Raw genomic sequence first — 23339 nt, forward strand, 5'->3', positions numbered from 1 at the left:
TCAATATATTTAATCCGGTACTTCATTATACCACATATAGCTGACAACAACCTAATCGGCTAAAATACATTGTTTATTTTAATTATCATATCTGTCATGAATGTTTATGCAGATAGTATACAGATACATATATACCTATTTCAATTCGGATAAGAAAGTTTGTTAAAAGTTGTTCAGATGCTGTTCACTTTAGATAAGTACACAAACATATAGGCTATTCGGCCTACGGTCACTGTTATTCCATCAATTATTCCCGTTATTATTAATGTTAACATCACTGTTTACGTTACAAATAGGAATCACTTGTCGCTATCAGTTGCACTATGTTATGATCACTGTCACGTTTGCTGTCACAGTCTACAAAATATGCATTTCCTTTACAAAAAGTGCCGGGGGAAGTACCCTCCCTCGCGCATGTGTCCCCTTTTTCGGTCCCCAGATTCGAGGGACCGATACCAAGACCCAGGGTGGGATGTCTCCAACACAGGAGACTGGTCCATCTTTAAGATGGAGTCAGATGACCCACCCTCTGGGCGCAAGGGCTACTCTCGGGGGCTCCCGAGATACGCCCTTGTTTTTTGTTCATACCTTTTCACATTTTCTTCCTTTTTATTATTATTTTCCCGTTCCCGTTTTACTCACAATATTTTTGATGTTCCTGGCTCCTTATAAATAATCTGAGGAAGTTCAGAAATATAATGTTTCAAAGCAGTATCACACATCAAAAAATTAAAGTGTTTAGATGCGTTTGATTTTCCCTGCAGACTGATTCAATTTGGTAATTAATAAATTGACAATACAGAATACAGTATTGTATAGCATTTCCTTTACAAAAAGTGCCGGGGGAAGTACCCTCCCTCGCGCATGTGTCCCCTTTTTCGGTCCCCAGATTCGAGGGACCGATACCAAGACCCAGGGTGGGATGTCTCCAACACAGGAGACTGGTCCATCTTTAAGATGGAGTCAGATGACCCACCCTCTGGGCGCAAGGGCTACTCTCGGGGGCTCCCGAGATACGCCCTTGTTTTTTGTTCATACCTTTTCACATTTTCTTCCTTTTTATTATTATTTTCCCGTTCCCGTTTTACTCACAATATTTTTGATGTTCCTGGCTCCTTATAAATAATCTGAGGAAGTTCAGAAATATAATGTTTCAAAGCAGTATCACACATCAAAAAATTAAAGTGTTTAGATGCGTTTGATTTTCCCTGCAGACTGATTCAATTTGGTAATTAATAAATTGACAATACAGAATACAGTATTGTATTGTATGTCTTTATTTATATAGCAACTTCGGATTTCTTTAGAAAAATTTATTCAGCACAAAATACAACGTTTCATCCCTCCTAGGGGACTTTATCAACTGACTGGCTTGCAGAGACTACAAAAATGTCCAGTATAAATAGCCATAAACACCCAGATGAAAACACTTAAAACACCACCAATTACCCCCCAGTAGTCACATGATTGTCAGCATCTTGATCCTCCATGCGGTGTGTGCTTCGGTCCGGTCGCGCTGACGTCATCAGATGGTTCCTACGCGTTGATGTCATCAACAGGTTCCTCTGCGTGGTGCAATCCGGCTGCCTGAACAGGCATAAGGTCTTGTTGACGTGCTCCCTCTGCTCCTCCTCTGGATGTTGTCCCTCCGTCGTCCCGTAGTCTCGCGATATTTCGGGGTTTCGGTGATGTCATCAGTGACAGGCTTAGATCTTCTCTATCTCCTTAGCTGGTGATGTCGTTTTTTCGCACATGCGCAATGCATCCGCATTTCTGTTAGGCTTTGATACCAGGGGGAAGAGAGCTTAATCTAGCTCGTGGATAAAACATCAGATCTGGGTGGAATAATGAAGAGAGGAGAGAGTTTATTCAATGTGAATACATCAATAAAGTGCCACTATACCCTAAAAGGCCCATTATTTCAGCAACTTGCTCTATCAATCAGCCATTGGCTATCTTTGTAGATCAATTTTTACAACCACTTGTAACAAAGGGCAAATCATACATAAAAGATATATATGATTTTTTGAGCAAACTCACAGCATTCCCGTTACAGGATAAAAATATTCTGCTGGTCACCATGGATGTGACCAGCCTATACACTATTATTCCCCATGAGGAAGGTGTGAATGCAGTGAGACAGGCGCTTGAAAAAGAACATACTACACGGCCACCCATAGATTTTATTCTCTTATTGTTGCATTTCATTTTGCATAAAAATTATTTTAAATATGAGGAGAAATTCTATCTTCAAATCATGGGTACTGCCATGGGCAATAATGTCACCCCCTCATATACAAATCTATACATGGCTGATTTTGAGGCTAAATACATTTATAACACCGTTTACTCTGACAAAATGATTTTTTACTGTCGTTACATAAATGATCTGTTTTTTATCTGGGATGGAACGGATGAACAGCTCATAGATTTTTTTACATACTTAGATAGGTTCCCGACCCCAGTTCGGTTCACCAACAACTGGAGTCCCACCCAGATATCATTTTTAGATGTACTCATCACTTATGATGGGCACAGTCTTAACACAGACCTTTATCGAAAACCTACAGATCGTAATGCAACACTTCACGCATCAAGCTTCCATCCAGAACCTCTTAAGGCAATGTTGCCGTTCTCTCAGAAAATAAGGGCTACTAAGATTGTTAGTAGACCTGAAACATTAAAAGAGACATTAACAGATATCAAACAGAGGTTTGTCTCACGAGGGCACAAACCGTCTGATATTGATAAAATACTTAGCAAGGAGGTTCAAGAGGTGAAACGTGATACAGGAACAGAAAGGATCAATATAGTCAGCAAGTATACTACAGCTAGTAAACAAATTAAAAACAGTATTTGTAAACATTGGAGGGTTCTTCAAGCTGATGCCCTAATAGGCCCTATATGCAGTGAGCCCCCACAATTTGCATATCAGAAAGGTCAAAATCTAAAAGACATGCTCATTACAGCAAGTGATGACAAATATCTTGCAGCACCACACTTTCTGAGTGTCAAAAATCAGGATGTTATAAGTGCTTTGGTCTGCAATAGCCTCACTACAGGAGATACATTTTGTCACCCACGGAGTGACCAAAAATACAAAATTAAAAGTAGAATTACGTGTTTTTCCACAAACATCATTAATGTCATTAAAGCTGCAGTTCAGTCAATATCCTGCATGTGTGTTTTTTTTAATAAATCAGTTCTGTAGTAAGAAAAAATACTTTTAGCATTTTCAGTTTTTAAAAAAACAACTTTGAAAGACCAATTTTCTTATATTCTATTTTAACAGCCATTTGCTAAGGCACTGCTCCTTCATGTCCTGTCACAAGCCCTGGCACACCCCTTTGTCAGCCCTGCCCTCCCTCTAGCACGTGTCAGTGCAGGATTGCTCATGAATATTCATGAGCTTCCACTGACAGAAAAGCAGATTATAAACAAATCCCAGCTTTTAATATGTCACCAAATTTCGACCTATCAATACATGGAGAACGAATTGACCTGCAGCTATACAGTTCTTTAGGTAATTAGAGATTGCACACATGAAACTATTGAAGTAAAAAAATAAATGTAAAAAAAAAAAAAAAAAGACTGAACTGCAGCTTTAAGTGCCCTTGTGGGTTGCTTTATGTAGGAAAGACAAGCCACATGCTTAAGACAAGGTTTATAGAGCATCGCAGCAAAATTAACGGTAAGAAGGAAGTGTAAGGAATCTGGTGTCTAAGCGCCGTCAGCGCGACCATTACTCACCTCCCGTCGGTACTCAGGCGTCCAAGCATCTGCAGCGCAATTCCCACATACCTCCGTTGTCTGCCACTGGCCCTCTGGCTCCTCGCCATCACAGGATTGCACCAACCGAAGAGGTGCCTGTTGAACCGCAGCCTCTGCGTGTGTCCCCAGCTCCGCGCTCTATGCGCACAAGTGCATCTGTCTCTGACCCCATGCGCATACGCGTCAGTCACCGAATCCACGCACACACGCATGCCAGCCCCAGACCTTATGTGCATGCATTCCCAGCTTACAGAACACACGCCTAACAGAGCACTTTTAACCACTGCTCCTGCAGTGAGGCGTCGCCCCCAAGCATCACACAGTTCCATTCCACTGGGAGTGGCGAGATGACCTTACCCAGAATTACTCAGCCTTCAAGACGGAATTCAGGCAAGTGTTTGATTCCCCCGCACGTCGGGAGGTGGCGTCTTCTTCTCTTTTACAGATTACTCAAGGGCGAAGACTGGTGACTGAATATGCCATAGAGTTCCGGACCCTTGCAGCAGAGACCAACTGGGAACAGGAGGCCTACGTCGCCGTATTCTGGCAAGGACTATCAGACAGCATCAAGGATGTACTTGCCCTCCAACCCAGGCCAGGTCTTTTGGAGGATCTCACCACTCTGGCGATTAGAGTGGACCAACGTATTCAGGTACGCCGCACGGAGCGCCAGCGCACTCGCTCGGTAACCTCTTCATCTCTCTCTCTCAGCACTACTACAGTCCCCAGGTCCACTTCACCGCTCCGTCCTTCCTTGGACTCATCCGAACCGATGCAGTTGGGGGTTCAACGGGTTCGCACACCAATATGGCAATTCCGCCACGCCGGGGAATTGTGCTATTATTGCGGACCCGCAAAAACATCTGACCCAAGAATGTCCTCCATCTCTGGAAAACGGGAACACCCAGTGAGTATGAAGGGGCTCTTCGTGGGTGTTATGTCTCCTCGTCCCCTTCACCAAAAAGGATTCCCTAAGAAACTCACTATACCCGTGTGCCTCTCAGGCCGTAAGTTCCGCGTCTCCACAGTAGCCTTCATAGACTCCGGAGCCGGAGGCAATTTCGTGGATCAAGAGTTCGCCAAACACTACCAGATACCGCTCGTGGAGAAAAAGATCCCCATCGCCTTGGTCGGAATTGATGGGCATCCACTCACGCCGGCATTTATCTCATTAGAGACGGTTCCGGTTGTACTTTCCTCTGATAATCACAAGGAAACCCTGACCCTCGACGTAATTCAGGCTCCGGGAACACCCATAACCCTAGGTTTGCCATGGTTACAACTACACAACCCACGGATCAATTGGACATCCACCAACCCCATCACTTGGGAACCAAGGTCAGGCGAACCACAGCGACTCCTAGCGAATACCACCGTTCCTGAGACGAACCTCCCTATGGTTTACCACCAGTTTCTGGACGTATTTTATAAGGTACAATCTGACCTTCTACCTCCACACAGGTCATATGACTGTCCTATTGACCTGATTCCTGGTTACACATTACCTAAGTCCAAGACTTATCCTCTGTCTCTCCCCGAAACTAAGGCTATGGACGAGTACATCCAGGAGAACCTGAAGAAAGGTTTTATTCGTCCATCTACTTCACCAGCTGGAGCAGGGTTCTTCTTCGTAAAGAAGAAGGATGGAACTTTAAGACCTTGTATTGATTATAGAGGGCTTAACCGCATCACCGTAAAGAATCGCTACCCACTCCCCCTTATCACTGAACTTTTTGATAGGTTGCAAGGTGCCAAAGTCTTCTCCAAGCTGGACCTCAGGGGAGCTTATAATCTTGTACGCATACATCAAGGAGACGAATGGAAAACGGCCTTCAACACGCGTAGTGGCCACTACGAATCCCTTGTGATGCCTTTCGGACTGTGTAATGCTCCGGCCGTTTTTCAAGATTTCATTAACAATGTCTTCCGTAAAGTACTCAACGACTTTGTTATAGTCTATCTGGATGATATCCTGATTTTTTCAAAGGATTTACAGGACCACATCTTTCATACATCTTACGTACTCTTTCGCCTTCGTGAACATCGCTTATATACCAAGATGGAGAAATGTACCTTCCATCAGACTTCGACCCAGTTTTTAGGCTACATTATTTCCAGCGATGGTTTCATGATGGATCCGGACAAATTAAAAGCCGTTACTAACTGGCATAGACCCGACTCTCTTAAATCCGTCCAGCGCTTCCTGGGATTTGCGAACGACTACCGCAAGTTTATCTGTTATTTCTCCAGAATTGTTGCACTTATCACAGCCCTTACGAAGAAGGGGGCCGATCCGTCGGTTTGGTCACCAGAGGCCAATACCGCCTTCAACACACTTAAGGAGGCTTTTGTGTCCGCACCGGTTCTCTATCACCCCAACACTGATCTCCCTTTCGTGTTGGAGGTGGACGCCTCTGATTCTGGCGCCGGTGCCATTCTATCCCAGAGACTTTCACCCCAAGAAAAATTGCATCCCTGCGCATTCTTTTCGAAGAAATTTACCTCAGCGGAGAGGAACTACGACGTGGGGAACAGAGAGTTACTGGCTGTTAAAATGGCACTTCAAGAATGGAGTTAACTTAACGTGACTTGTAAACGGCGCTAACACACCCAGGGGCCTATGCAGAGAGCAGCGAATTTTAAAATTGGCGAATTTATTAAAAAGTAGCTTTTTTGGAGAGTTTTAATCTCCATATGCAGAAAAGTGCGAATTCTGCTATGTTTAACATGGATGCGTGTGGCGAGTTTAAATTGGCGAGATGCGCGCTTCAGAAATGTGTTAAAACAAATTCGCGCCTTTTTTTTTCCCTTTGCAATGTCCGCGAGTGGCAGTTTTTTCTGGCGAGTCAAAACGGAGACAATCGCGCCATTTTATTGGCGCGAACAGCCGCTAGATGCCGTTCGCGCCTCTCTGCATACGGATATTTTTTAAACTGGCGAGATTGAGGTTCTCGCCAGCCGCGAGGCGAGTTTTACAAATAGAAAAGAAAAATTGGCGCGTTTTTCGGAACTCGCCATTTTCTGCTGCTTTCTGCGCGATTTTCTCCAAAAAATGGCGAATTTCGAAATAGCGCTGCTCTCTGCATAGGCCCCCCAATATGTGAATAAAAGTGCATATACTTTAAAATAAGTGAAAAGGTGATCTCTAATAAATTTCTCAACCTTCCAGGAATATGTATGAAATCCTTTCAGAGATAGCTTGTCCAGGGTAGGAAGGGAGCGACGATATCAGGGATACACCAAAAAATAAAGAACATATAATAGTGCAATAAATCAAAACAATCTGGATAGCAAGAAAACTTGGCTCTTTAGCAATGCCTACTTACAGCAGGTCAGAATTAAAACAGCATTGTCTACACAACTGGTAGAAGTGGATCAGGATCTTCCGAATCAGCACTGGTTTTCAACAGGGAATATGGTCAGATCAGCTCTCAGACGGGAGATGTTGTAAGGTGGATATCATGCAAAACAAGGGCAGACCATGGTACAGATCGAAATTAAATTTATAGTTGAAAAGCAACAAAAGGCATAAAAATCGTACCCACAATACATTACATTAGACATGTACACGTAATGTTTTACTTGAGGCAAAGGAGTGCCGGACCCGTGTGGTACAGCTATCAGCTACTCTTCTCCATTACTCGCATCAGACCGTGTGGAAGATGGCGTCTGACGTCACATCCGGTACGGCAGTGACGACGTCCGGTCCGGTCGAGGAGCTCTGGAGGCGGGCAGTGAGGGAACACGGCAACTCAGGGAGCCTTCAGTTCAAAGGCAGCTGCAACTGTGACTGGCTCTACGCGTTTCGCTGTCAATGACAGCTTCCTCAAGAAACCGAATAATATTTCGATCTGCCCTTGTTTTGCATGATATCCACCTTACAACATCTCCCGTCTGAGAGCTGATCTGACCATATTCCCTGTTGAAAACCAGTGCTGATTCGGAAGATCCTGATCCACTTCTACCAGTTGTGTAGACAATGCTGTTTTAATTCTGACCTGCTGTAAGTAGGCATTGCTAAAGAGCCAAGTTTTCTTGCTATCCAGATTGTTTTGATTTATTGCACTATTATATGTTCCTTATTTTTTGGTGTATCCCTGATATCGTCGCACCCTTTCTACCCTGGACAAACTTCAAGAATGGAAGCATCTCCTGGAAGGGTCGAGGGAACCGTTCACCATCCTCACAGACCATAAGAATTTATTATATATAGAGAACGCTCGCTGTCTGGGTCCACAGCAAGCCCGCTGGTCTTTGTTCTTTTCCAGATTTAATTTCCAACTGTCATATATTCCTGGGACTAAAAATGTCAAAGCCGATGCTCTCTCAAGACAACATTCTTCCGAAGAGAGACCAGAAGATTCCATGGAGACCATTTTACCTCACGAGAAGATTTTCGCCGCATCTTCCTTCAGAAGCTTTGACAAGATCGTCAAGTCACAAAGGCCCATTCCAAAGAACCTGAAGGTCCCCAGGGGCAAGCTCTTCGTGAGACCTAATTTCATACCCGAGGTTCTGGATTGGGGACATGCCTCGAGAGCAGCTGGTCATCCTGGCTACAAAAAGACTTTGGACCTTATACGTCGCAACTTTTGGTGGCCCAAGATGTCCAAAGACATTTTCGAATATATGCACGCTTGTCCGGTCTGTGCGCAAAACAAGACAATTCATCAAAGGCCTCACGGTCTTCTCCTTCCTCTGCCCATCCCAGAACGTCCATGGTCACACATATCAATGGATTTTATTGTGGAGTTGCCAAGGTCCAAAGGGATGAATACGATTTTAGTGGTGGTGGATCGTTTTTCTAAGATGGCTCACTTTATCCCGCTCAAAGGACTTCCCACCTCACCCACCCTTGCTGATATCTTCACTGATCACATCTTTCGCATTCATGGTATTCCTTCGTCCAACGTGTCTGACAGAGGGTCAGAGTTCGTATCCAGATTTTGGAGAACTTTTACCAAAAGACTAGGGATCTCTTCTTCTTTTTCCTCAGCTTACCATCCTCAGTCCAATGGTCAAACAGAAAGGGTCAATCAGTCCCTGGAAAAATACCTGAGGTGTTTCATTTCCAATTCTCAGGATGATTGGGCACAACTTTTGCCATGGGCCGAATATGCTTTTAACTCCGCTACCAACGAGTCCACCCGAGAGTCGCCATTTTTCATCAATTACGGTTTTCATCCCCCATGTCTTCCCGTCCCCAACATTCCTTCCGGAGTCCCGGCTGTAGACGACCGTGTCACATCTCTGCAATCAGCATGGTCCAAGATTCAGTCTGCTCTTCTTACCGCCTCTCAACGGGCCAAACATCAGGCAGATCGCCACCGCCGTCCAGCACCCAGATACAAGCCAGGGGATATGGTATGGCTGTCCTCAAGAAACATTTATTTGAAGGTACCTTCCCCAAAATTGGCGCCGAGGTTCCTGGGCCCTTTTCTGATAACTGAACAGATTAATCCAGTAGCATTCCGGCTTCAACTTCCTGACAGCATGAAGATACCAAACGTGTTTCACACATCTCTACTCAAGCCATTCGTATCCAGTCATTTCTTCCCCAACCATAACCGTAGGCCTGATCCGGTTATTACCCAGAATAGGGAATAATATGAGGTCCAGTCCCTGCTCGATTCTCGCATATCCAGGGGTCAACTGCAGTTTCTCATGCACTGGAAGGGTTTCGGCCCAGAAGAAAGGTCTTGGGTTCCACTTCGTGATATCCCCGCTCCGGTTCTTCTGAAGACTTTCAGGAAGAAGTTTCCAAACAAACCATTTAAGGACCGTCCTGAGGCCATTCCTGAAGGGGGGGGGGTACTGTAAGGTATCTGGTGTCTAAGCGCCGTCAGCGCGACCATTACTCACCTCCCGTCGGTACTCAGGCGTCCAAGCGTCTGCAGCGCAATTCCCACATACCTCCGTTGTCTGCCACTGGCACTCTGGCTCCTCGCCATCACAGGATTGCACCAACCGAAGAGGTGCCTGTTGAACCGCAGCCTCTGCGTGTGTCCCCAGCTCCACGCTCTATGCACACACGTGCATCTGTCTCTGACCCCATGCGCATACGCGCGTCAGTCACCGAATCCACACACACACGCATCCACCCGCCCCAGACCTTATGTGCATGCATTCCCAGCTTACAGAGCACACGCCTAACAGAGCACTTTTAACCACTGCTCCTGCAGTGAGGCGTCGCCCCTAAGCATCACACAGTTCCATGCAAATCAATGATTACACTCAGCTGGGCTGTAACACCTCCCTCCTATCAGGGAGGACTTCTTACAGTCCTCCAGGCCTGCCCCCTTTTCCCATTGGCCTGCCCAGCCTTATTATGCCTGTGCTTCCCATCACTCGTCGCTCGACATAGTTCTGTATGGAAGCATTTGACTACTCTCTCAGTGACTCCTCAGGTATTGACGCGGATTGGACAACTACCCCCTCTGGCTCTCGACTTCGGCTCTACTTGGACTTCGTGACTTCTGGCATCCCTGTAACACGGCTTATACCTTCGACCATCCGCAACTCTCCAATCCCTGATCTTGGCAACGGCAATAACTACTCCTCCTCTACTATCGGTACCGGCAAGTATTGTCTCCTTACTATACCTGGCCAGGCAACACTAACACCACACTCCGGACGCGCTCCCTTTGCTGCGGGTGCGTGTATCCCTACGTCCCACCTCAGCACAGGGGACGGGTCTGGTCTGCGGGCAGCACCGGCGTAACAGGAAGAGACTGTACTTATCACACATTGTACAGATCACAAATATACAGTAGGTTCATTGAAGGTTATGGGGATAGAATCAGTAGTTACATCTACTCCAGGTTCAGAGAGGGACATAGCATTACTTCAGAGAGAAGCCTTCTGGACGTGCACACTTGATACAGTCACCACTAGGGGACTTAATGACTATTTGTCCCTTAATTGCTTCCTCAATAGTCGCTAATATGTTTTTTGATCTAATGTGAATTTCTCTTCTAAAGTGTGTATTCACTCTTGCTGCTGCTGCTGTTCTTGAACAACCAAAAATCATGAAAGAAATTATCCATATTTTAAATCTTTTTTTAGGGTATAGTGGCACTTTATTGATGTATTCACATTGAATAAACTCTCTCCTCTCTTCATTATTCCACCCAGATCTGATGTTTTATCCACGAGCTAGATTAAGCTCTCTTCCCCCTGGTATCAAAGCCTAACAGAAATGCGGATGCATTGCGCATGTGCGAAAAAACAGCATCACCAGCTAAGGAGATAGAGAAGATCTAAGCCTATCACTGATGACATCACCGAAACCCTTGAAATATCGCGAGACTACGGGACGACGGAGGGACAACATCCAGAGGAGGAGCAGAGGGAGCACGTCAACAAGCCCTTATGCCTGTTCAGGCAGCCGGATCGCACCACGCAGAGGGACATGTTGATGACGTCAACGCGTAGGAACCATCTGATGACGTCAGCGCGACCGGACCGGGGCAAACACCGCATGGAGGATCAAGATGCTGACAATCCTGTGACTTCTGGGGGGTAATTGGTGGTGTTTTAAGTGTTTTCACCTGGATGTTTATGGCTATTTCTACTGGACATTTTTGTAGTCTTTGCAAGCCAGTCACTTGATAAAGTCCCCTAGGAGGGATGAAACATTGTGTTTTGTGCTGAATAAATTTTTCTAAAGAAATCCGAAGTTGCCCTGGATCATTCTACTTTCTCCATTGCTGGATGTTCTAGGCAGATATCCCTGAACCAGGAGCACCGGTCTCAGCAAGTATCTTATTTGTCATTGTGGTGTGCAGCTTTTCTTGTTATATTTATATAGCGCCATTAATGTACATAGCACTTCACAGTAGTAATACACGTGTTAATCAAATAAATAACAGGATATTATTTGTTACAATTATTTTAATAATTAATTTTATTTACAAATCTGTGGAACGGCGATGGTGACCACGTTCAGCCCAGTTATGCCCAAAATTTTATGGGATATTTGGAAAACTGTTTTGTCTAGGCCAATGGTTTTCAAATGGGGTTCCACAGAACCCCGGGTTCCGTCAGCATGTCCACTGGGTTCTTTGAGCTTTTCACTGTTTTTTTATACGGACACATCGCATGTTAATCAGGCGCATGACATCAGGCCGCAGACACCTCAATAAATTGTAGAATGTAGTTGTAGCGGAGATGCATCCACATAAATCTAAGATATTGAGCAGCAGAACTTAAAATTGATCTTTTGTACTGTTAAAATACAATGCATATAAATTATGGGAGAATAAAAAGTCACCTCTTTCAAAAGTTTGTTTGCAGATTTTATATATATACAGTATATATATATATATATATATATACCGTGTTAGCCGAGCTTACTGTAATAATCAAAAACAAATAGTCGATACTGTTCGGTGGCTAAAAGGCTTTTATTTGTGCGAGCTTTCGAGATATACTGATCTCTTCTTTGGGCGATGTTACAATTGATTAAGCCAAAAAAACTCTCTTAGAAACAAGGCAATTGGAATGTTATCTGTGGGTAAAGCCTACACCTCCCCTCTGTGTAGTATGCAATTTATGACTTAGGCTGTGGCCCCGTTGCCTGCGCTGCACGCGCGCCTGCCTCTGCATTCAGCTGCACACTGTTACTGCATTCAGAGTATACGGCTATACAGGACGTTTTGATTATTACATCCAGCGGGTTGCAACAAGCAGCGACTGAACCTGTGATGTCAGCGGTAGCTGGCGAAACTCTGGCACGTTTAATTGGCATTTGCCATCAGTGTGGAGGGACCACGCAACAGCGCTCACACCTCGGGAAGCCCATCAGACCAGGACTGACACCATTTCCAGCAGGAATCGGTTATTGGTAGAGAGGAGATCCTGGACACTTCATCTGACACAGCCCGTGGGATCAGACGCTCAATATGAGATTTTGCTCTAGATACCTGTAGAGGGAGAGGGGGATTGGCCCGGTATTAAAGGGGCTGCACCCCATATGGCCACCCCCTGACCTCATCAGGGAGGCAAGGGGGTAACTGGACTGCGGTCCAGGAATGTGGTTTACACCTTGCTATGTCATGAAAATGTATGTTCCCCTGTTCCCATGTTTCATTATAATGTCAGTGTCTGCACCACACACACTGGGATCCATCCGGGAGGGCAAGGGTTAATAGTTGTATAGTGATTATAGCCCTTTGTTTAATTTTCCCGCCTTTTCAGGCACCATTTTGCAGGGTGCCATAGGCTGCCATTGGAGCTCCATTCATTTCAATGGCGGATCTAGCTGTTTTGGACCTGTTTCCCTCAAAGACCAGCAGATGGTGTCCGAGAGGAGGAGCAGCGGTTTCCCATTGTAGGTCAATGGGCTCATTTACTTCAATGGAGATTCCTCGACGGCGCTTTCCAGGAACGAGTTGGCAGCCGTCCAAACCGCAAAACCGCAAAACGGATACATTGTCTGAAAGAGAGCTTTCATCACGGATTAGTCAAGTTCAACGTCAAGTGGCGTGGGAATCTTGGGTTCTAGGGCACCCAGAAATAAAATTCTTTTTGCGCCTAGTTCCTAGGCCTCCTCTCACTCGACCACCACCAGGTCCCAGAATCCAGGACCCCCGGAAAGGGTCATGCTGGCAGAGCGGGTCGCGCCATAGGTTCCAATGGCGGGGGCAGAAGCTGCACGAGAAAATGGCTAAGTCCGAAACCCTACAAATCATAAGCCCATATCTCCGGTTCTGGAGGGTCCAGAGGGCCATGGTTTGGGGTGCCTGTAGTCACTGCCCCGGCATGGCTGCACGGCGGATTACCATTGAAAGTCTATGGCGGCAGAGTCTGTTGTTTTCAATGGGGATTTAGTGAAAAACTGTGATTTATATTACAGCGGAGAATTTTGTGTTAAAGTATGACATGGTTTAAGTGGTATTTGTGTATCTCCGGTTCTGAAGTTCGCAGCGGGCTGAAACTTGGACCCTATAGTGTCCCAGTTCCGGCATTAATGTCTGGGAAGTTTGGACCCGCTGGACCTAACGGAACTGGATATTTTAATATGTGTGTGTTTTAACTTTAATATTGTATTCCAAAGCGGGGATAAAAACCCGTGAAGATTCCTTCACACAAAGGAATGCAAATGGTCAGGGGGGCGACCCAAAGTCTAAGAACCAAGTACTGATCAAATGACTCCGCCACTCTAACTGTTTACATGAGGGCGGAGAAGCATCAAACTGGAGTGGTTTGTATGTGTTATATCTTACACCTACAAACAATGAAGATCCTGCCAGATACTTCATCTGGTAGACTGTCCGGCGCCCCTGATTTAGATGTGGGACTACTAAAATGAGACCCTCAGAGTCCCAGTACGCATGGGCTAACTAGCTGGGGGGCATGGGTTAAACTGTGTTCCCACGTTAGATTGGATACAGATAATTGTTCACCAATAGTCTGTATTCAATGTTAAGAATAGGGTTACAAAGGTATATAAACTGTTGACAACCCTACAGTCCTAGTTCTTCTGATTACATCTTGAATGTCACCCGATTGCTGGAGAATTGCTATCTGATACTTCTTCATCCCCCAACCCTAAGTAAGTGTTACCTTATTGCCTGTTAATTGTACTATATTGCTGTGTTCACCTATTTAAGGAATAAATATACTTTATTATATCTAAGCCTCGTTCAGTTCAACCCAGATATTTGGTGTATATTATATCTTGTCATAAGTTACCGTGACAAGCATATAATAAACTGGTGGCAGCTGCGGGATTGAACTGAAACTGTATTACAGTGTACTGCGGGACCCTGTAATATAGTGGGAACTCGAGGGGAATTGCGAGTTCCTGGGACTAAAGATATTGAACACAAAGTAGTGCAACAGTTAACACAAGTTGTAACACCACCTCACTGCTGTGACCGTGAACCATGAGCGAGGCTGAAGGCTCATCCAACATCAGGACCCGAGCTCAGCTGAAAGACAAGTGCCGTGAATATGGACTGCCTTATGAGAACAAGGAGGCCGCAGACATGATAGCAGCAATCGGTGACGATGAAGCCCGGCTTGCAGAGCCTCAGGATATGGCTCAGTTTGCCCGTATACAGCCACCCGGAGGTCAGGGAAGGAACCCAGGGGAGGGAACGAGTGCACCTCCCGAGAGCAGTGCAACAGGAGAGGTACTGGTTGCTGCGGCTACCAGTCCGTTCACCCCTGAAATGTTGGCACAGATTACTGCGTGGGGTGACAGAGGGACACCGGAGGAGTGGCTGCAGTTTATCACTATGGCAGTGAACAGACCCGCTTATTGCCCCCCTGTCCAACCCAACAAAGATGAACTCAAACTGGACCAGCACAGTCTCACCAAGTTCGTGGAAGGTACTAATCAGATCGACAGTTTTTTAAAGAACTTTGAAACACAGTGCCGGCGGTACAAAATGCTTCCCCAGCATCGGGTTGCACGTTTGGACCCCTTACTATCCGGCTTGGCTAAGCAGACGATAATGGCGCTTCCAGATGAGTATGCTGATGACTATGAACACCTGAAAGAACTGTTATTGTTTCAGTACGGTTTTACCCCTGAAGCCTACCGGGGTAAATTCCGGCTGGAAGAGAGGCAGCCCCTGGAGTCCTATGTTACCTACGTGACCCGCATGGCTTTGTACGGGATACGTTCGGTGGAGGGCTATGAGGCACGGACTTACCAATGCCTGCTGGACCTCATCTTTCAGGAGCAGCTCATGCAGCAGTGCCCGCCGGCGGTGAGAGCTTGGGTGTACGACAAGAAGCCCAAGACTTACCAGGAGGCGGCGAGGCTTGCAGACGACTATGTGGCCAGCCGAGCCCTGATGCCCGCCAAAGCAGTAGCCAAGGCGGCGGTGGCGGTGGCACTGGCCAAAAAGTCTGCTAATACCCCCCAATGGACTCAGAGGCTGCCTGTGGGCAGCAGTCCACCGAAGGCGGGGGAGCTCCGGAACAAGCGCCGGTGCTACAACTGCAACCGCCCTGGTCACATCAGACCAGATTGCCCGGAACCCCTGCGTTCCGGCGGACCCCATCAGGGGCAACGCACCCCAGCTGCGAAGCCTGTAGCCCGCGTGCGGGTGGCTTCCACCAAAGACTCCGGACCAGTCATGGAAACAACTCCCAGTGAGACGTCCCATGCAATGCCTGTCCCGGTTTCATCGGTGCCTACAGCCAGGAGCAGAGGACATCTCAGCGCGGACCTGCAGCAGACGGACGGCCGGAGCAGACATCTCACCCCGGTCACAGTCGGTGACCGGCAAGCAGTCAGCTTCATGGATTCAGGAGCTGCAGTGACCCTGGTCCGACCTGATATGGTCCGGCCAGAGGAATTGCTCCCTGGCCCTGGGATACAGATCACTGTGGCCGACGGAGAACCACGTTTCCTGCAAGTGGCCAGAATCTTTTTGGATTGGAGGAGGGCCAGGGTGTGCGGGAGGTGGGGGTTTTACCCGGTTTGGATGCTGAAGTTCTTCTTGGCAACAATCTGGGACCAATGACCTGCACCTACGACCGAGTGCCCAAACCCGCTGCAGTGGCGGCGGTTACCTGGAGCCAGACAACGGCAATGCTGGCGGAGCCAGTCACCCAGGCTTTGGGACCAACGTTAGCGGAGGGCGCAGAGGAGCCCGGGGAGGTAAGCCAGGATCAGTTGCAACCACAGACTGACTTACTGCTCCCCCTCACCCTTCCCCATTCTCCGGACAATGACATGACTGGGGGGTGGCCAGAATTAGGAGCCCAGTTTATGGAGGCAGTGAAGGCAGACCCTACCCTGGCCGGCATGAGACTTCGGGCGTCCGAGTCTCAGGCAGGGGAAGGCACTGAGCCCTGCCTATGGCATAAGGGACTCCTGTATAGAGAAGGGAACCCAGGGATAGAGGAGGGATTGACCGGTAAGCGACAGCTAGTAGTGTCCCAGGGGTACCGACAGCAACTGTTATGGGTAGCTCACTCTATTCCGTTAGCGGGACATCAGGGGGTCCACAGAACGCGAGCCCGGTTATTACAGCGTTACTACTGGCCGGGGGCATCTCGAGATGTGGGCACTTTCTGCCGCTCTTGTGATGCCTGCCAGTGAGTGGGTACGGCAGGTGACCGTGTGAAGGCACCCCTGAAACCCCTACCGATAATAGGGGAACCCTTCCAGAAAGTAGCAATGGACCTTGTAGGACCCCTTATGATTCCTAGCAGGTCAGGGAAGCGCTACATCCTCACGGTGGTGGATTTTGCCACCCGGTAACCTGAGGCGGTAGCGCTTGGCACCATAAGTGCCAAGACAGTGGCAGCAGCTTTGCTGAACATTTTTTCTAGGGTAGGTTTCCCTAGTGAGATCCTAACCGATCAGGGGTCGCAGTTCATGAGTGAACTGTTACATTGTCTCTGGGATGCCTGCGGTGTACAGCACCGGCGCACTACCCCTTACCATCCCCAGACAAACGGATTATGTGAAAGGTTTAACGGTACCCTGAAGCAGATGCTTCGGACCTTTATAGAGGCGGAGGGAAAGACTGGGAGATTCATTTACAGCACCTGCTGTTTGCCTACCGAGATGTACCGCAGGAATCTACAGGTTTCTCCCCCTTCGAGCAACTATATGGCCGCAGGGTACGTGGACCTCTGGACCTATTCCGTGAGGGATGCGAAGGGGAGGCTACTGCTACTGATACTTCAGTGATCCAGTATGTAGTAGATCTCCTAGACCAGTTAGAGATGCTCATGGGGGTGACCCAGGACCACCTCAGGGCCGCTCAGACCAAGCAGAAGCAATGGTATGGCCGGAATGCCCGTAGCAGAGAATTCACCCCAGGACAGCAGGTGCTTGTTCTCAAACCCACTTGGGAGAACAAGTTGATGGCTGCCTGGTCGGGACCGTACCCGGTCACCTGAAAGGTGAATGAGTACACCTACGTTGTACAGGTAGAGCCTGAGAGGCATAAGACATATCACGTTAATATGTTGAAGGAATACAGAGCACCGAGTATGGGAGCAGTAATGGCCATTTGTAGCCCACTGCTGGAGGATCTGGCGAGCAATGCTCTGCCTGATCTCCTAGGGGAGGCTAGGCAGGGAAACACTGTGGAGCAGGTGGAGATAGGGGCACAGTTGAGTGCTAGGCAGCAGGAAGAAGCCAGGGACATGCTAGCTAAATTCAGCGTCCTCTTCACTGACATGCCAGGGACCACAAATCTCACAAAACACCCAGTGCACACAGGAGATCTGCAGCCTCTGCATAAGCACGCTTATAGTGTCAGCAGAGGTCAAGACCAGTATGGAGAGGGAGATAGAGGAGATGCTGACCCTAGGGGTAATTACTCCGACCCAGAGTCCTTGGGCAATCCCGGTAGTTCTAGTCCCTAAGAAGGACAAGACCACCCGGTTTTGTGTGGACTACCGCTTGCTCAACGCTGGGACGGTGTTAGATGCCTACCCCATGCCCCGCATAGATGAGTTACTGGATGAACTCGCGGGGGCAAAGTATCTGACCACTATGGATTTGAGCAAAGGCTATTGGTAAATCCCACTGACCCTGGAGGCTAGGGAGAAGTCAGCATTCATCACTCCAAGTGGCCTCTATGAGTTTTTAGTGATGCCATTTGGGATGAAGAATGCCCTGGCTACCTTCCAACGCCTGGTCAATAGGTTTCTGGAAGGGATGCAGAGCTATGCCCGGGCTTACTTAGATGACATTGCTGTCTTTAGTAATTCGTGGGACTCCCACTTAGGACATGTAGCTGCGGTGCTGGATAGGATCAGGGAAGCTGGGCTTACCTTGAAACCCACTAAGTGTACTGCTGCGGCCAAGTTTATTCGAGCATTTGCCCGTTCTTGGCCGCAGCAGTAGCCTGGCGCGCGCCCGAGAGTGACGGGCGCGCGCCGAAGCAGCGGAAGAGCGCCCTCCGATCGGGGCGCTCTCCCTACCGCTGCCGGGTCCGCCGGGTCCCCCGGAACCCCCTGCCGCCGTCCCGCGATCGCGGGACACCAGGGCTCCCTCGGGGAGCCCTGGACGCGCGTGCAGGGGGCGCACGCTCCCGAAGAAGCGTGACCGCGCGTCTATGACGCGCGGCACGCCGAGGGGCGGCCACTAGCAAGCCGGGAAATCTCCCGGCTTGCGGATCTGGCCGCAGTGCGATAAACTGTGTCGCCACTGTATGGTAGGGATGGCAGAGGTCCTGTACTTAGGGCACAGGGTGGGTGGCGGGCACCTCAAACTAGAGCCAGCCAAGGTAGAAGCCATAGTTCAGTGGCCTGTTCCAAAAACCAAGAAACAGGTCATGGCATTTTTGGGCACCGCAGGGTATTATAGGAAGTTTGTCCCACAGTACAGTGCCGTGGCCAAACCCCTGACTGATTTGACTAAGAAGCAATTGCCTGTGCTTATCACCTGGACTCCTGCCTGTGAGACTGCATTCCAGGCACTGAAAACTGCGCTTGCTGGGGCCCCCATACTGGCTGCCCCGGACTATACCAAACACTTCCTTATACAGACTGATGCCTCGGACAATGGCATTGGGGCTGTGTTGAGCCAGGTGGGGGATGATGGCAGAGCACCCTGTGGTGTACCTCAGCCGAAAACTACTCCCCAGGGAGGTGGCCTATGCCACCATTGAGAAAGAGTGCTTGGCCATTGTGTGGCACCCAAAAAGCTCCAGCCCTATGTGTATGGAAGGGCTTTCACGGTCCTCACAGACCACAACCCCCTGAGTTGGCTGCAGAGGGCATCAGGGGAGAATGCTAAGTTGCTAAGGTGGAGCTTGGCCTTGCAAGAATTTGAGTTTACTATTCAGCACAAAAAGGGTAGTGAAAACAGCAATGCTTATGGACTTTCACGTCAGGGCTATCCCTCTGAGACTGAGTTCATTAATGGTGCCAGCAGTGCCCCACTCCCCATTAGGGCTAGTGGGCCACAGGTCACCCATTAAGAAGGGGAGGTGTAGAGGGAGAGGGGGATTAGTCCGGTATTAAAGGGGCTGCACCCCATATGGCCACCCCCTGACCTCACCAGGGAGGCAAGGGGGTAACAGGACTGCGGTCAAGGAATGTGGTTTACACCTTGCTATGTCATGAAAATGTATGTTCTCCTGTTCCCATGTTTCATTATAATGTCAGTGTCTGCACCACACACACACTGGGATCCATCCGGGAGGGCAAGGGTTAATAGTTGTATAGTGATTATAGCCCTTTGTTTAATTTTCCCGCCTTTTCAGGCACCATTTTGCAGGGTCCCATAGGCCGCCATTGGAGCTCCATTCATTTCAATGGCGGATATAGCTGTTTTGGACCTGTTTCCCTCAAAGACCAGCAGATGCGTCCGAGAGGAGCAGCGGCGGTTTCCCATTGTAAGTCAATGGGCTCATTGACTTCAATGGAGATTCCTCGACGGCGCTTTCCAGGAACGAGTTGGCAGCCGTCCAAACCGCAAAACCGCAAAGCGGATACATTGTCTGAAAGAGAGCTTTCATCACTGATTAGTCAAGTTCAACGTCAAGTGGCGTGGGAATCTTGGGTTCTAGGGCACCCAGGAATAAAAGTCTTTTTGCCCCTAGTTCCTAGGCCTCCCCTCACTCGACCACCACCGAGTCCCAGAATCCAGGACCACCGGAAAGGGTCGTGCTGGCAGAGCGGGTCGCGCCATAGGTTCCAATGGCGGCGGCAGAAGCAGCACGAGAAAACGGCTAAGTCCGAAACCCTACAAATCATAAGCCCATAACTCCGGTTCTGGAGGGTCCAGAGGGCCATGGTTTGGGGTGCCTGTAGTCACTGCCCCGGCATGGCTGCAAAACCATTCCTGACCCTCTCTGACCAACCCGACGGAGTATGGACCACAATAAAGGTTCGGGAGTTTTTCCAATAGACTTCAATGGCGGCCGGTTCCCATTGACCGGCTATGGCGGAGAAACCCCATAGGCTTCAACGGCGGCGATGCCCCGCTGAAAGTCTATGGCGGCAGACTCCCATAGCCGCCAGTGGCGGCGGATTACCATTGAAAGTCTATGGCGGCGGAGCCTGTTGTTTTCAATGGGGATTTAGTGAAAAACTGTGATTTATGTTACAGCGGAGAATTTTGTGTTAAAGTATGACACGGTTTAAGTGGTATTTGTGTATCTCTGGTTCTGAAGTTCGCAGCGGGCTGAAACTTGGACCCTATAGTGTCCCAGTTGCGGCATTAAGGTCTGGGAAGTTTGGACCCGCTGGACCTAACGGAACCGGATATTTTAATATGTGTGTGTTTTAACTTTAATATTGTATTCCAAAGCGGGGATAAAAACCCGCGAAGATTCCTTCTCACAAAGGAATGCAAATGGTCAGGGGGCGACCCAAAGTCTAGGAACCAAGTACTGATCAAAAGACTCCGCCACTCTAACTGTTTACATGAGGGCGGAGAAGCATCAAACTGGAGTGGTTTGTAAGTGTTATATCTTACACCTACAAACAGGTTCACGTGTTTTTTCAATTTTTTTGTTATCACTAAGATAAGTGCCTAAACTCCCTACCCTAAGCCCTCACGCTAAAACCCGCTACCCTAACCGCTAAACCCCTTAAATTAACCCTCTACCGTAAGTGCTTAAACCCCTTAAATGAACCCCCTACCCTAAGCACTAAAAGCCCTTAAATTACCCCCTAAGCTACCCACTAAAACCCTTTAAATTAATCCCCTACTCTAAAAATTAAATAAAACTAACCTTAGACAAGGCCGGCGGCAGGGATACAAGCAATGGAACAGCTGCGGCGTGAGTCACGGCAAAGCGCCGGTGGCTATTTGTGTGTGGCGAAGTTGCCATGACCAAATGTCCCATTCCGCTGTGCGATGCGCTTTCTGACCAGTGGGTTTAGGGAGGATTTGTTCCTATAAAGTACACCAGGTTTGGCGTAAGTTTTGGATGTCAGGGTATCAATGTACAACACAAACGTTAAATGGAAGTCAAACCATATGCCCAGATATTTACAACTAGTGACAGGGGCTAGGATGGTATTAGAGTTGGTTCTGATCTGTTGTTCTGTCATTGGTAGCTTTATAAATGTAGCCTTTGTCCCAAATACCAGTGTTACAGTCTTCTCACTGTTTAAAAAGTTTGTTCTCGGAAATCCAGTTTTCAAGTCTTGAGAACTCAGATTGAAGTATGTTGCAAAGGTCAGAGAGGCTAGTGTATGCATATAAGATTGTGTCATCTGCATACATGTATATTGAAGCTCCCTTACAAGCTGTAGGAAGATCATTAATGAAAACTGAGAAGAGTAGGAGCCCAAGAATACAGTCTTGCGAGACCCCACAGTTGACATCCCAGGGGTTGAAGTTAAAGCCTGAGATAGACACATACAGTATTGGAATCTACCCGATAGGTAGGAGTAAAACCAGTTTAAAGTGTGTTCCCCTATTCCAGAGCACTGAAGCATGTAAGATAACATAATAAACCGTATCAAAAGCCTTTGCAAAATATAGGAATAGTGCACCAGTAAGTTGTCCCAGTTCCATTCCACACTGGATCTCATTTCAAACTGTTAAGAGGGTAGTTACTGTGGAGGGTTTTGGGTGAAAGACAGATTGGAGTTGGCTAAGGAAGTCTTGATATAGTAATCATTTAATTGGGACTGGACACATTTTCCCATGACTTTGGATAGTATTTGGAGAAAAGAGATTGGCCTGTAGTTGGAGACAGTGCTTTTGTCCCCACTTTTGAAGATTGGGACAACTCTGGCAGTTTTCCAGATCTTAGGGATATGGCCTGCAGATAAAATAGTTGATAAGGGAGACAAGCGGTATGGCAATGGCTGGGGCACAGAGTCGTAGGAACTTTGATTGCAGTAGGTTAGGTCCACATTGACTTTTTACTTTTAATGTGAGGAGTGTTTCTGTAATCTCCTCTTTAGTTAATGGGTCATTGAAAATGGTAAGCACTGATGGAAGGGTGTGGCACTATAAATAATAAAAATAAAGAATTGTTCTCATTTATCTACCTAAATTGCCGTTTGGGCCTTTTTCGGGTGAAAATCAAATGACCCCTTCAGCAGATATAGAAATACCCCCTTAGTATTAATGTAGGGTTTTAGGCGTCACAATAAGTATAAAGTAATTCATTTCCGATTATGTTCAAATGTGGTATAGCAGGATTCTATTTGCAGGAATCACCCACAACTCAAGTGAAAACTACAGCAGAGATTTCAACTTCCAAAGACTGAAATCAGTGAGATTTGGGGTTCTGTACCAAACACATTACATTGCAATAGAAAAGTGCTAATCTTGATCTGAAAGGCTCCATTAAAGTCTATGACATTGTCTGCTCTATGCTAAAAATCAATGAGGATGACAAGAAATCAGTGAGAGGTGACATGTATTTGTTACAATATTCACAAATGTGTAAATGTACTAATTCATATGTTTGTTCGTCTCTTTATTTCCCGTGTTTTGTTTTGATGATGGCAATAATCAAATCATTCAAATATAACATAGCACTCACACTGCGTTTGCCATCGTCACCAACTTGGTGCCTGCAGACAGCCAACACCAACTAAAAAAAAATGTGATGTTTTTGCCACAACAAATATGGCCGCCAAATTCAGCCGTCGCAGATATGACGTCTCCCGGA

General features: G+C 47.5%; 1 long non-coding RNA gene across 1 annotated transcript; it reads right to left on the bottom strand.

Moving 5' to 3' along the window:
* Positions 1-1278: 1278 nt before the first annotated feature.
* On the bottom strand, positions 1279-23337 carry LOC142495431 (uncharacterized). Its single transcript, XR_012801736.1, has 3 exons — positions 23211-23337; positions 21438-21601; positions 1279-1835 (listed from the first exon to the last, which is right to left on the bottom strand). It is a non-coding gene; the product is annotated as an uncharacterized LOC142495431 (long non-coding RNA).
* Positions 23338-23339: the final 2 nt, after the last annotated feature.

This window comes from Ascaphus truei, chromosome 5 (genome assembly GCF_040206685.1).
Source record: "Ascaphus truei isolate aAscTru1 chromosome 5, aAscTru1.hap1, whole genome shotgun sequence".
NCBI lineage: Eukaryota > Metazoa > Chordata > Amphibia > Anura > Ascaphidae > Ascaphus > Ascaphus truei.